The sequence below is a fragment of the Chrysochloris asiatica genome, unplaced genomic scaffold (genome assembly GCF_000296735.1).
Source record: "Chrysochloris asiatica unplaced genomic scaffold, ChrAsi1.0 scaffold00046, whole genome shotgun sequence".
Taxonomy (NCBI): Eukaryota; Metazoa; Chordata; class Mammalia; order Afrosoricida; family Chrysochloridae; genus Chrysochloris; species Chrysochloris asiatica.
Window position 1 is genome coordinate 17,544,928 of NW_006408564.1, and position 12,149 is coordinate 17,557,076.

The 12,149-nt window shown below is 41.5% G+C and overlaps 1 protein-coding gene across 1 annotated transcript in view; it reads left to right on the top strand.

Annotated features, from left to right (window-relative positions):
- Window positions 1-12,149, top strand: part of ATXN7 (ataxin 7) — a 127,557-nt gene that overhangs the window by 43,163 nt on the left and 72,245 nt on the right. The window lies entirely within an intron of this gene.

The window sequence follows — 12,149 nt, forward strand, 5'->3', positions numbered from 1 at the left end:
CAGGACCCTATAGCTGATGTCATAGTGCCCTCTAAAAAGTCATACTAGTATAGTTTCAAATATCATGTGAGAAATCCATTGTATTGTTCTTAGGTGCTCCCAAGTTGGTTCCTACTCATAGTGACCCTATGCACAACAGAACAAAACACTGCCCGCTCCCGCACCATGCTAGCAAGTATTATGCCTGAGCCCGTTGTTGTAGCCACTGCCAGTCCATCTCTGTGAAGGTCTTCCTCTTTTTCAGTGACCCTCCACTTTACCAAAACAACATAATGTAAATGCATCGATTTACTTATATCTTCTCTCTTAACTGTCCAGCTTTCCACATGCATATGATGAACTTGAAAATACCATGACTTGGGTCAGGTCCACATTAATCCTCTGTGTGATACCTTTGCTCTTTAACACTTTAAAGAGGTCTTGTTCGGCAGATTTGCTCAGAGTCGTATGTCATCTGATTTCTTCACTCCTGCTTTCATGAGCATTGATTGTGGAACCAAGTAAAATGAAATCTCTGATGACTTCAATCTTCTCTGCATTTATCATGATGTTGTTTATTGGTCTCGTGAAGATTTTGGGTTTTTTCTTTACAGTGAGTTGTATTCCGCAGTTCCAGCAGTATTTGTTAGTATTAATGAGCAAGTGCTTCAAATTCACTTTGCTTTCAGCAAGTAAGGTTGTGTCATCTGTAGTTTGTAGGTTATTATGAGCCTTTCCCAGTCTTGCTGCCACATTCTTTTTCATATAGTCCAGTTTCAAAGATTATTTGCCCAGCACGCACTTTGAACAAGTATGGTAAAAGGCTACAATGCTGACACATACCTTTCTTGATTGTAAACCATTCAGTAATCCCTTGTTCTATATGAATGGCTGCCTGGAGGACTGTGTATAGGTTCCTCATGAGCACAGTTAAGTGTTTTGGAATTCCCATTCTTCCCAGTGTTATTCATTGTTAGTTATGACCCACGTAGTTGAATACCTTTGCATAGTCAATAAAACACAGCATCTTTCTGGCATTCCCTGCTGCAGCAAAGATCTGTCTGACATCAGCAATGATATTCCTGGTTCCAAGTCCTCTATTGAATCTGGTTTGAACTTATGGCAGCTTTTTGTTGATGTACTGCTGCAACAATTTTTAAATTATGGTCAGCAAGATTTTACTTGTAGGTGATGTTAATGATATTATTTGATAATTTCTGAATTTCATTGATTCACTTTTCTTTGGAATGGACAGATAATGATTCACTTTCAGTCAGCTGACCAGATAGTGCCTTCCAGATTTCTTGGCACAGTCTAGTGAGGGCTTCCAGCATTGCATCAGTTTATTGAAACATTTTAGTTGGTATTCTGTCTATTCCTGGAACTTTATTTTTTGCTAATGTCTTCTTTGTGGCTTCTACTCATTTCAATACCATTGTTTTTTCCAACATACTACCTCCTGAGATGATTGAACCTGGACCAGCTCTTTTTCCTACAGTAACTCTTTTCCTTCCAGCTTCTTTTCATGCTTCTTGCATTGTCCAAAATTTTCCCGTGGAATCCTGTATTGCAACTAAAAGTGTGAAGTTTGTCTTCAGTTCTTTCAGCTTGGGAAATGCTGAGTATGTGCCTTCGAATTTGTTTTCTGACTCCCAAGTCTTTGCACATTTCGTTATAGTACTTCACTTTGTCTTCTCCAGCTGCCCTTTGAAATGTTCTGTTCAAGTCTTTTACATCTTCATTTCTTTCATTGGGATTAGCTACTGTACATTCAAGAGCAGGTTTTCAGAGGCTCTGCTGATATCCATTTTGGTCTTTTCTTTCTCTCTTGTCTTTGTAATGATCTTTTGCTTTCGTCATGGATGAGGTTCTTAATGGCATCCCACAGCTCCTCTGGTCCTTAGTCATTAGTGTCCATTGTATCATATCTGTTCTTAAGATGGTCTCTAAATTCAAGATCGTATTTTGACTCTCATGGACTTGTTTTAACAAGGAAAATATTCACTTTCAACCTGTATTTGCACGGTTGCTGTCCTTGTTTTGACTGGTGATAATTGAGCATCTCCATCATTTTTTCCCCCAGCTGTATCTAATTGATTCCTGTGTAGTTCCTCGGGTGAGGTCCATGTATATAGTCACTGTTAATGTTTTTGGAAAAGGGTATTTGTAATGAAGAAGTTGTTGGTTTTGGAAAATTCTGTCATGTGATTGATCTCCAAGGCCCTGTTTCCAACAAACTGATCCTTCCTCCTTGTTTGCAGCTTTTACATTCCAATAATGATCAATGCTGCATGTTTGGTCAAGTTCAGACTGAAGAAGTGGGTAGAATTCTTCAATTTCAAATTCAAACCAGATTCAAAAGAGGACTCGGAACTAGAGATATCATTGCTGACATTGCATGGATCGTTGCTGAAAGCAGAGAATGCCAGAAAGATATTGTTGGTGTGTAAATTTGATTAATAGTTGCATTAAGTGGTCTTCCATATGTTATTGCTGTTTAGTGCTATCCAGCCGGTTCAGACTCATAACAACCCTGTGTAGGGTTTCCATGGAGTGGTTGGGGGATGCATTCTTGAATTTATCATTCACATAATCGTAAACCCTGTGATTGTCAATTCAGAATGGCGAATTTCTGTCCATTCCACCTCACTGATGCCCAGGATATAGATCTTTATGCATTTTGTTTCATTTTTGACAGCTTCTAATTTTTTCTAGATTCATACCTTATACATTCCATTTTATGATTGCCGGTGGATGTTTGCAGCGATTTCTTCTCATTTTGATTGTTGCCCTATCAGCAAATGAAGGTCCTGAAAGCTTAACTCCATCAACTTCATTAAGATCAACTCTACTCTGAGGAGGAAGCAGCTGTTTCCTAATTGTATGTTGAGTGCCTTCCAACCTGAGGAATTCATCTTCCAGCACTATATCTGGCAATATTCTGGTGCTTTCATCTGCTGGTACTATATCTTACAGTGTTGCACTGCTATTCATAAGATTTTCAGTGGTTAAGCATTCAAAAGTCATCTGCCTCTCCTTCTTCCTAGTCTTAGTCTGGAAGTTCCTTTGAAACCTGCCCACCATAGAATGACTCTATCGCAGCCCTCCCTCTCTCCCCTTGCCAAAAAAAACAAACAAACGCATCAGTCCCTCAGAAGTGGAGAGCCGCCTTTCTCTTTCCTAGACATTAGTCTGGAAGCATCACTGAACCCTGATAAACGGACAGCTGTGTGGAGAAGGTCTGTTCTAGGTGAAAGAGAATTCTGTTGCTGGCTGAGGACTTGTCTTCTGTTCTTGTGGATATTTGTCTCCTTGAGGAGCTGACAGGCTCCATTTATTTATTTATTTATTTTCTTGTCTTCCTATTGTCTAAGTTTTGGGATATTTGAACTTATGATGTTTTGTTCTGTAGAAATTTAAGATTTCTCTGTGTGATTTTTGCTGCCTGTTGTTGACTTTTTCCATTTATTCTGCAAGTCCCAGCCTTTACTGTCTCAAAAAGAGGAGGGGCTAGTATCTACTTACTCCCTAACAAAGTGTGAACTGCACATTTCATAACAGGATTTGGGATGAGGAACAGAATGTTAGTAACTGTAGTCTTAACTATTTACCCCCTCCCCCACACAAAAAGAGGAAATCTAATTCCACTGTGGTTTGTAATCTCCCTTACCTTCCATCTTGAGAATATGATGTTGGTGTTAAGTGCCATCAAGTCAGTTCTTACTCATACTGATCCTGTATAGGGTTTCTGAGGAGAGGGTGGTGGATTTGAACCCCAAGCTTTGCAGTTCAAACTGACCTTGAGGATCAGTGCTTATCTTATAGCACCACACCAAAATATGGTAAACTATTGAATATTGAGGTAAACTTGAGCATAGTAGTTTTGTTCATTGACTTTTCTTGAGTGTCGTGGCCTACGATTCCTGCTATGTGGATAATTCAGTTGATGTTTCACTATTTGGAGTACCTATTGGATGAACTGGCTAGTTGATTCGTTTGTACAGTATTTAAGGGAAAAAAACAACAACCCACAAATCTATTGTTGTCGAGTTTATTCCAACTTGTCGTGACCCTCTAGGACGGAATAGTTACTAACTGCCCATAGGACTGTAATCATGAGGGAAGCAGGCTGCATCTTTCTCTTATGTTGTGGCTCTTGGGTTCAACCCACCGACCTTTTGATTAGCACTGAGCGCTTTGCCACTTTATCACCGGGGCTCCTGTATTTTAAGATCTCTGAATGCAAATATAATATTAGCAATTAGCAGTAAGGGAGTTAGGGCAATTGATGGATTTGAAACTGAGAACGATGAATAGCAGTGTAAATTTTTAAGTACAAAATTGGTGAATGAATCAACCACACAACTTCCAACTACCTTTGTCTTTTTTAAGTCAAAATCCTATCTTAAAATACAGGGAGTCAACCTCCCCACTCCCCGTGAAAAAGACGTAATCAGAAGTTGTGAGTGTGGTTAATTCATTCACAAAGTTTATACTAGAAAAGCTACTGCTGTTTTTCTCTTTTTAAAATGATCAGTTTCTTTAAAGACCTTGAAGCTGATTGCTCATATACCCCCACTCCTCACTTTTTGAAGTGCTTAGGTTCCAAAGACCAGGACTTTAAGGGAGGAGGAGAAGGATGTGGAGGCAGCCCTGAAGACTGGCCTTGGAACAACTTGCCTGGATCACAAGGCCCTACTCCTGAGACTGATGCTTGAGCAGACCTGGAACTTTGGCAGCTGAATTAGAGGCACAGTTAATGGGTCTGTGTCTCAGGCAACTGACTGGAGACAGAGTAAAAATGGTAAATGGAGATTGCTATCCATGCTGCTGGGGTTGTAGGTCTTGGATTCCAAGTCCAAGAGCTGGTTAAAGAGGAGCTCAGAGGCCAGGCTACAGAAAAGGAGAGGACACCCAATTTCTGCAGGCCTTAGTCCCTCCAGAGCATCTGAGAAGAGGAGAGCAATAGCAGCAATTGCACCTCCTTCTAGACCCCTCTGGTCACTTGTGGGCCCTTCTAGAAATGGCTCCCTCAGAATCTACCTCAGTTGGCCTCCTTCTCAAAGAGCTGTACTGAAGAGCTTGCAGCAGTGGTTACAGCAAGAGATGGGACTGGCAAGATGCTATCTGGAGAACTGGCTGCTTCACCTGCCCTTCTGACAGACATGAGTGTGGGCCAGGACTTGGGTGTAAGAAGGACATCCAAGTTCTTGTGCATAGTAATTGAGTAATAGGTTGTTTTTTACTATTGTCACAAATGCAAAATGTCTTACAGTGAGACAGTCACTAAGTGAGGAGTGCTATATTTGTATTCAAAGGCCAAAAAGTTAATTCTTGCAGCAGCTAGAGAAATCTGAAAACCACCCCCTTGTGTCCTGTCCTTTCATACTTGCTTGCCATCTGGCAGCCTCTCTCTCCCACCGCCTCGTCATTCCTGCCTACTCAGACGCTATGAATGAGCTGGCCTCTTTCACACACCAGGTTCTGATGTTTCACCACTTCTGGGAAGAGGTTTCACAGACGGGAAAAAATTGCTAGGTACTCTAGGTTCTAGTGGGGTGAGGGGGTACTTTTTTTTTTTTTTTTTTTTTATATTTATGATAACTACGCTGAGTAATAGAAGGAAAAACCAAGACAATCATCCAAATATCTACCTCTTCTCAGAGATCAGGAATGAATGAGGATGACCTTTGTAAGAGAAGAAAGAGAATCATTTTGGATGGGAACTGAGGGAAGTGGGTATGAAATAGGATTGTTAAGTCCTGGTGACTGAGTTCTAAGTACTTCCTCTCTGGGTTCCTGTAATCACACCAGGAGTTTGGCAGAACTGCAGCACACATTTCACAGCAGAGTCAGATCTCTGGATTCCAGTCTCTGCTCCAGGGAGCTCAGGTAGCACAGTGGGTAAGCACTTGGCTGCTAAACAGAAGCGCAGTGATTTGAACCCACTAGCCACTCTGCAGGAGAAAGACTTGCAGCCTGCTCTGTAAAGCTGCTTCTTGTTGTTGTTATGAAGTACTGTTGAATTGGTTCTGACCCATAGTGACCCTGTATAGAGTTTCCGAGGAGCGGCTGGTGAGCTCGAACTGTTGACTTTATGGTTCAAACCAACCTTGCAGTCCATTGCATTAAACCACAGTGGCTGTTAAGTCACTTTCAACTCATAGCGACCCTGCATAGGGTTTCCAAGGAGCAACTGGTTGACCAGAGTCCAGTGCTTATCCTACAGTGCCACACTAACCTTGGAAGTCCTATGGAGGCAGTTCTGCTGTATCCTTCTTATAAGCATGTTAGAATTGATTTCACGGCAGTACATTTACTTTTTGGGTAAATAATTTAACATCTCTTAGACTCAGTTTCCTCAGAAGCACACATGGATTATCTTAGTGTCTCCCCCTGGATGCTCTTAATTAATGCAGAGCTCCTCACCCTCAGTGCTATTGACATTTTAGACTTTAGGCACTGAAATGTTTGTATGAACAATTGACTGAATAAATGTTGGTGTTGCTGATGTTTTGGAGTTGAAAGTGTACTGACTCCTCCTTCCTCCTTTAAAATCACCCCTGGAGAGATGGATTAGTGAGATTTTTGGTGGCACAGCAGAAATTAAATTCTTGCACATGCCAACCCAAAGGTGTGCTCTCTCCCCATCCTGAGTTTCACTTGCAGCCTTATAAGCAGCACCCATGAATGCCAGGGTAGCCATTGCTCTGTTTTTCTTTTGAGTTCAAGATGCCTATTTAATTCTTCCCTAAAAGCTAATATTACCTACTACTTGATGGTAACTGAAATTAAGGAATGTAATGTTTCTGCAAGTGCCTTACCTTTGTGACTTGATTGGAAACTTTTTGTTGTGGCTTTTTTCCCTCAGTATTGACCAAAGTGCCTCATAATACATCCTCACGTTTCTGTAAGGATTCCCTAACCTGACTTAGTCATGGTTGTAAACTTTTGTCTACTTCTGGACCAACAGTCTGTATAATCTACCACATCATGGCATTACCATTCTCAGTACTACCTGTTTGGCTCTTTCAACAGTGTGTTTGAGCTTTACTTGACTCTCTTGCTGCATTTTGCTTTCTATGAAGTTGACAAACTAATGATCTGATACTGATGGAAAGCAGCATCTGTCATAAACTATATACATTGGTATTGAATCATGCATTTGTAATTTATGTAAATTATACCATACACTGGCAGGAAAGAGAAGTGATACGGCTAATTGTGTCTGTCATTCAGTGTCTGTTGCTCTGAAATGCACTTGAAATGGGAGGTATAAAAGCCTCTAAGATGTAAGCTGCAGGAGGGCATGATTTTGCTCACTCCTTTCCTCAGCGTTCTGCAGAAAGATGAGAGTTTTTGCTCCTGAAAAGATTTACTGCCTCGGAAACCCTATACAGGACCACTATGAGTCAGAACCAACTCAATGGCACCTAACAACAACAGTAATACTCAGCATCCTGAAAGAGTGCCTTGAACATAAGTAGGCACACTAATAATTATGGACTCTTGGTTGCTTTTCGAAGTGTTAAGCACCTCACTGACCTGGGATTCTGGCTTTTAATTACAAAAATTTTTTCTTCAGACAACAAGGACCCTATATGCAGTCTTTAGCTGTTTAATCTGATAGAAACAGCCATCTGTTCTGACATCAGTGAAACTGGTCAGACTCCATGTGGTGCCTGAGGAATTTTCTAGTGTGTTTTTGACTGACTTTAGAAACTCACCAGCCAAGTTCTCAAGATGGAATTCCACTGTTAACATCTTTCGTTGTTAAGTGTCTTCGAGTCAGTTCCGAGTCATTTTGTTGTTGTTGTTAGGTGCCATAGATAGAGTCGGTACCGACCCTTAGTGACCTTATGCACAGCAGAATGAAACACTGCCCGATTCTGGGCCAACCTTACTACTGTTGCCACGCTTGAGTCCATCAGTGCTTCCACTTGGCCAATCCATCTCGTTAGGGATCTTCCTCTTTTTCTCTGACCCTCCACGTTAACCAAACATGAGATCCTTCTCCAGTGACTGCTCCCTCCTGACAATATGTCCAAAGTATGAGAGACAAAGTTTGGCCATCCTGGTCTCCAGGCAGCACTCAGGCTGCACTTCTTCCAAAACGGATTTATTGATTCGACCTGATATATAATTTCTGAGGAGTGGCTGGTGAGTTTGAACCACCCACCTTGCAGTTCTAAACCAACCTTGCTTGGTGCTTATCCTACAGTACCACCCCCGGACAACTACATGAAAATCTTTAAACATGCAGAAAGCTATGACCTCAGCTGGATGTTAGGTGGGCTTCAGCTGGACAAGGCATTGTTGTATTTACCTTTGAAACACTAGAACTATATTCCTGAATACTGAGTCACAAAGGTGAGATCTCATTGGAGATTTTGTAATTAGCACTGAATGCAGAATCCCAGTAATCTCCTGGTTGACTTTCTCACATGGGCTTTGTGCATGAAAGTGGAGGTTTATGGTAGATTAGTATACATTACAGTGTAATGTAGGAGGTGAAGTTCTGTCCTGGAGTAGAGCTTGCTTTTGCTTCATTCAAGATTCCATTGATGCCATACCATGTGACTTTGAATTGTTAGTCAGTTTTCCTGCTTCTCTTTCTCTTCCCAATTGAATATTCATGCTAACATAAAGAATGAACCATTGTTTTCCAATGACCTTTAATCTGATTTTTAAGTGTTTTACAACTCAAATCCATTTTAAAAAAGGCGACAAGCCTCTGATAAGAAATCTCTAGAAGAAGGATGAAAGTGCTCCTTCTTTAGCCTAGTGTAATTATTTTTACTTCTCAGTGGTTTAGGCAGGTTGCCAGAAGATGGGAGTACAAATTAATTAGGGGACTGTTTACAGCGATATGGCCATGCCATTAATGATAAGCATGGAGGTAAATAAGGCTCTGTATCATCTGTCCATGGAAAGACAGAAATATGTTGGCTAAAAATGAAGTAGACCAAAGACATAGTTGGGGGACAGTATTCAGGAATATAATTCTAGTATTTCAAAGGTAAATACAACAATGCCTTGTCCAGCTGAAGCCCACCTCACATCCAGCTGAGGTCATACCTTTCTGCATGTTTAAAGATTTTCATGGAGGTGTCCTGGGGTGGTGCTGTAGGATAAGCACCAAGCAAGGTTGCTTTAGAACTGCAAGGTGGGCGGTTCAGACTCACCAGCCGCCACTCCTCAGAAATTATATATCAGGTTGAACCAATAAATCCGTTTTGGAAGAAGTGCAGCTCGAGTGCTCCCTAGAGGCCAAGGTGGCCAAACTTTGCAGTTCAAATGGCTTAGGGGTAGGACTGTGGTGAGTTATTGTGGTAGTTATGTTTTGCCACATTCAGTTTTTCCTCTTTAAATTTTGTTGTTATCGAGCGCACTTGAGTCGTCTCATAGTGAACCTGCATAGCGTTTCCGAGGAGCGGCTGGTGAACCTGAACCACCAACCTTGGGGTTCAAACCGACCTTGTTTTCCAGTCCATTAACCCACAGTGCCTCACCAGGACTCATCATCATGTACATACAACCAAACATTATTTCAAAATCTTCACATGTACAATTCAGTGACATTATATGTTCATCTATTTGTTCAGCTGTCACTTTTAACTGTTCCCTGATTTTCTGTCACTCTTAACAGAAGGTTAAAATATGAATGTTTTGGACCTGAATTGAACAAACATATTTTAATTAATCCCCCAGCCTCACTAAATAATTTCCCATGTAATTATGTACACACTAAAATTTGGATTAATTAGGATTTATCAAGCCAGGGTGAATTTCAAGGAATATTACAAATAAGTAATTTATACAAATAGTTTTACACAGGCAGGTAGGTAAGTGAATGTCTTAAAGTCAGTTTTTTTGCAATGTAAGAAGCTGTGTCAATTCTTTAAAGGTACTTTGCCTCAGAAGTAAACATAGTTAGGGCCTGGTTAGGGGGTTGAATTGTTGTTAAGTGCTGTCCAGTTGGTTCCAACTCGTACTGTCCCTGTATAAGGTTTCTGAGGAGCAGATGGTGAATTTGAACCGCCGACCTTGTGACTCAAACCGACCTTGTCCAGTGCTTATCCTACAGCGCCACACCAGAACTGCAAAAGATTGAATTATGTTGTTGGCAAATAATATTGAATATACCACGGAATGCTAGAAGAAATAACAAATATGTTGTGGAAAACGTATGCTTAGGTTGGACTCCTGGTGCGATGCTGTAGGATCAGCACCGGGCTTGGAACCAGAAGGTAGCTGTGATTTAGAAAGGGCTCTGTGACACTTAACAACATAGTAAAATTGCCCTTCAGACGGAGAATTCCTTTCTTGTACTTTCACACCAGGAGTCCTGGTGTGGTGCTGTGGGTTAATGAGCCAGACTGCAAAGCCATTTGAACTGCAAGGTAGGCAGTTCAAGCTCACCAGCTGCTCCTGGAAACCCTATACAGGGTCACTATGGGTCGGAATTGACTCTACGGTACTTGACAACAACATCACACCAGGAGTCCACACCAGGATTGTTGTTGTTGTTAAGTGCAGTCGAGTTGGTTCCGACCCATAGTGACCCTATAAAGGGTTTCCAAGGAGCAGCAGAGTAGTGTAGGGTATATCTTGAATCCGTTTATTTTTGAGGTAAGAAGAGATGGGGTGGGAAAGATGCAAAGACACATCTCCAAGGAAACTAGGAAGCTGAAGAGACTAGAACCTTCCTCTACAGCCAAGAGAAGCCCTTTGCCTCCCAGAGCCAGCACCTTGAAATCAGATTTGTAGCTTCCTTAACTAAATTTCTGTTTGTTAAAGCCACCTACTTGTGGCATTTCTTTTATAGCAGCACGGGATAACTAAGACTGGTCCCTAGCAAGAGACTTGTTGGAGGAAGAAATGAAGCTCATGTCTGTGGAGAGGGATTGGTATGCATAGTCTGCTTAACATTTGATAGTTCCCTTCTTAGGAGCCATGTGATTTGAAGCAAATTTTACTTAATCTTTTCCTGTTTGTTTCCTCATTGTTAAATAGGGTTAATGATACCTACTACACAAAGTTGGTGTGAGGTGTACAGAACTTAAAAGTACGTGAAGTACTTGGCATACTAGCTGGGCATGTTAGTGCTCAGTAAGTGTCTGATGAGGGTGGCTGCTGTTATGGTTTTGTCCTGGGGCAGGAGAGAACTGGAAAGCAATGTGTGTTTAACTTGTGGGGGAGGAGGGTAACCCTGGCTGCTGAGGTGTTATCTGCCAAGCACATCTATTTGCATATGGTTGTGGTAAGTCAGCTTTGTGCACCTTGTTCTGGTCTGTTGACAGTTTCCCCTGGAAGAACTGGGAGTGAAACTGCAAGAAGTACAGCTGAGATAAGGGAATGCAGAAAGCTTTCTTGTGAAAGTATTGCTGCTTGAGTCTTGTAGGTTTTCAAGTAGAAATGAGCTAACAATCAAAACAGACTTTCGTTTAACTGTTGCCCAATGGAAAACTACACATAACTGACGGCACTTAACAACTACAGTTTAAAGGAGTAGTATTGGGCTGCTAACCTCAAAGTCGGCAGTTCAGATCCACCAGGCACTCCAAGGAGAACGATGAGGCGGCTGTCTGCCCCCATAAACATTTTAAATCTCAGAAAACCCTATATAGGGTCGCTATGAGTCAGGATTGACCTGATGTTTGATTTGGTAATCTGTTTAAGGAGCACTGGTGGCACAGTAGGTTAGGCATTGGCTTACTAACCTAAAGGTTTGTGGTCGAAACTCACTAGTTTCTTGTTTTTGCTTCCATAGAGTTTATGTAGCCTTGGAGACCATTAGGAACAGTTTTCCTCTGTTTTCTGTGTGCTTGCTTTGAGTTGGAATCAGCTTGATGGCAGTGGGTTTGGTGGTGGGTCTGTTTACAAGAGTCCTGGTGGTGGTGTGCTGGAGCACATGACTGCTAGTGGTCATTCAGACCCGTCAGTCACTCTGTGGGGAAAAGATAGGACACTCTACTTCCGTAAAGATCTGTCACTTCTCTATCCTATACTCAGAATGGTCTTAATGACACTGGGTTTGGTTTTGGTTTTTAATCCGTTTAAACAGAAAATGGCGTTTTGAGTCACTGAGATTATAGGTAGAGGTGTAGTTAACCATCAGTTAGTATTCATTTTCTTCCTTTAGATCTTTCTCCTTTCCATTTCCAACT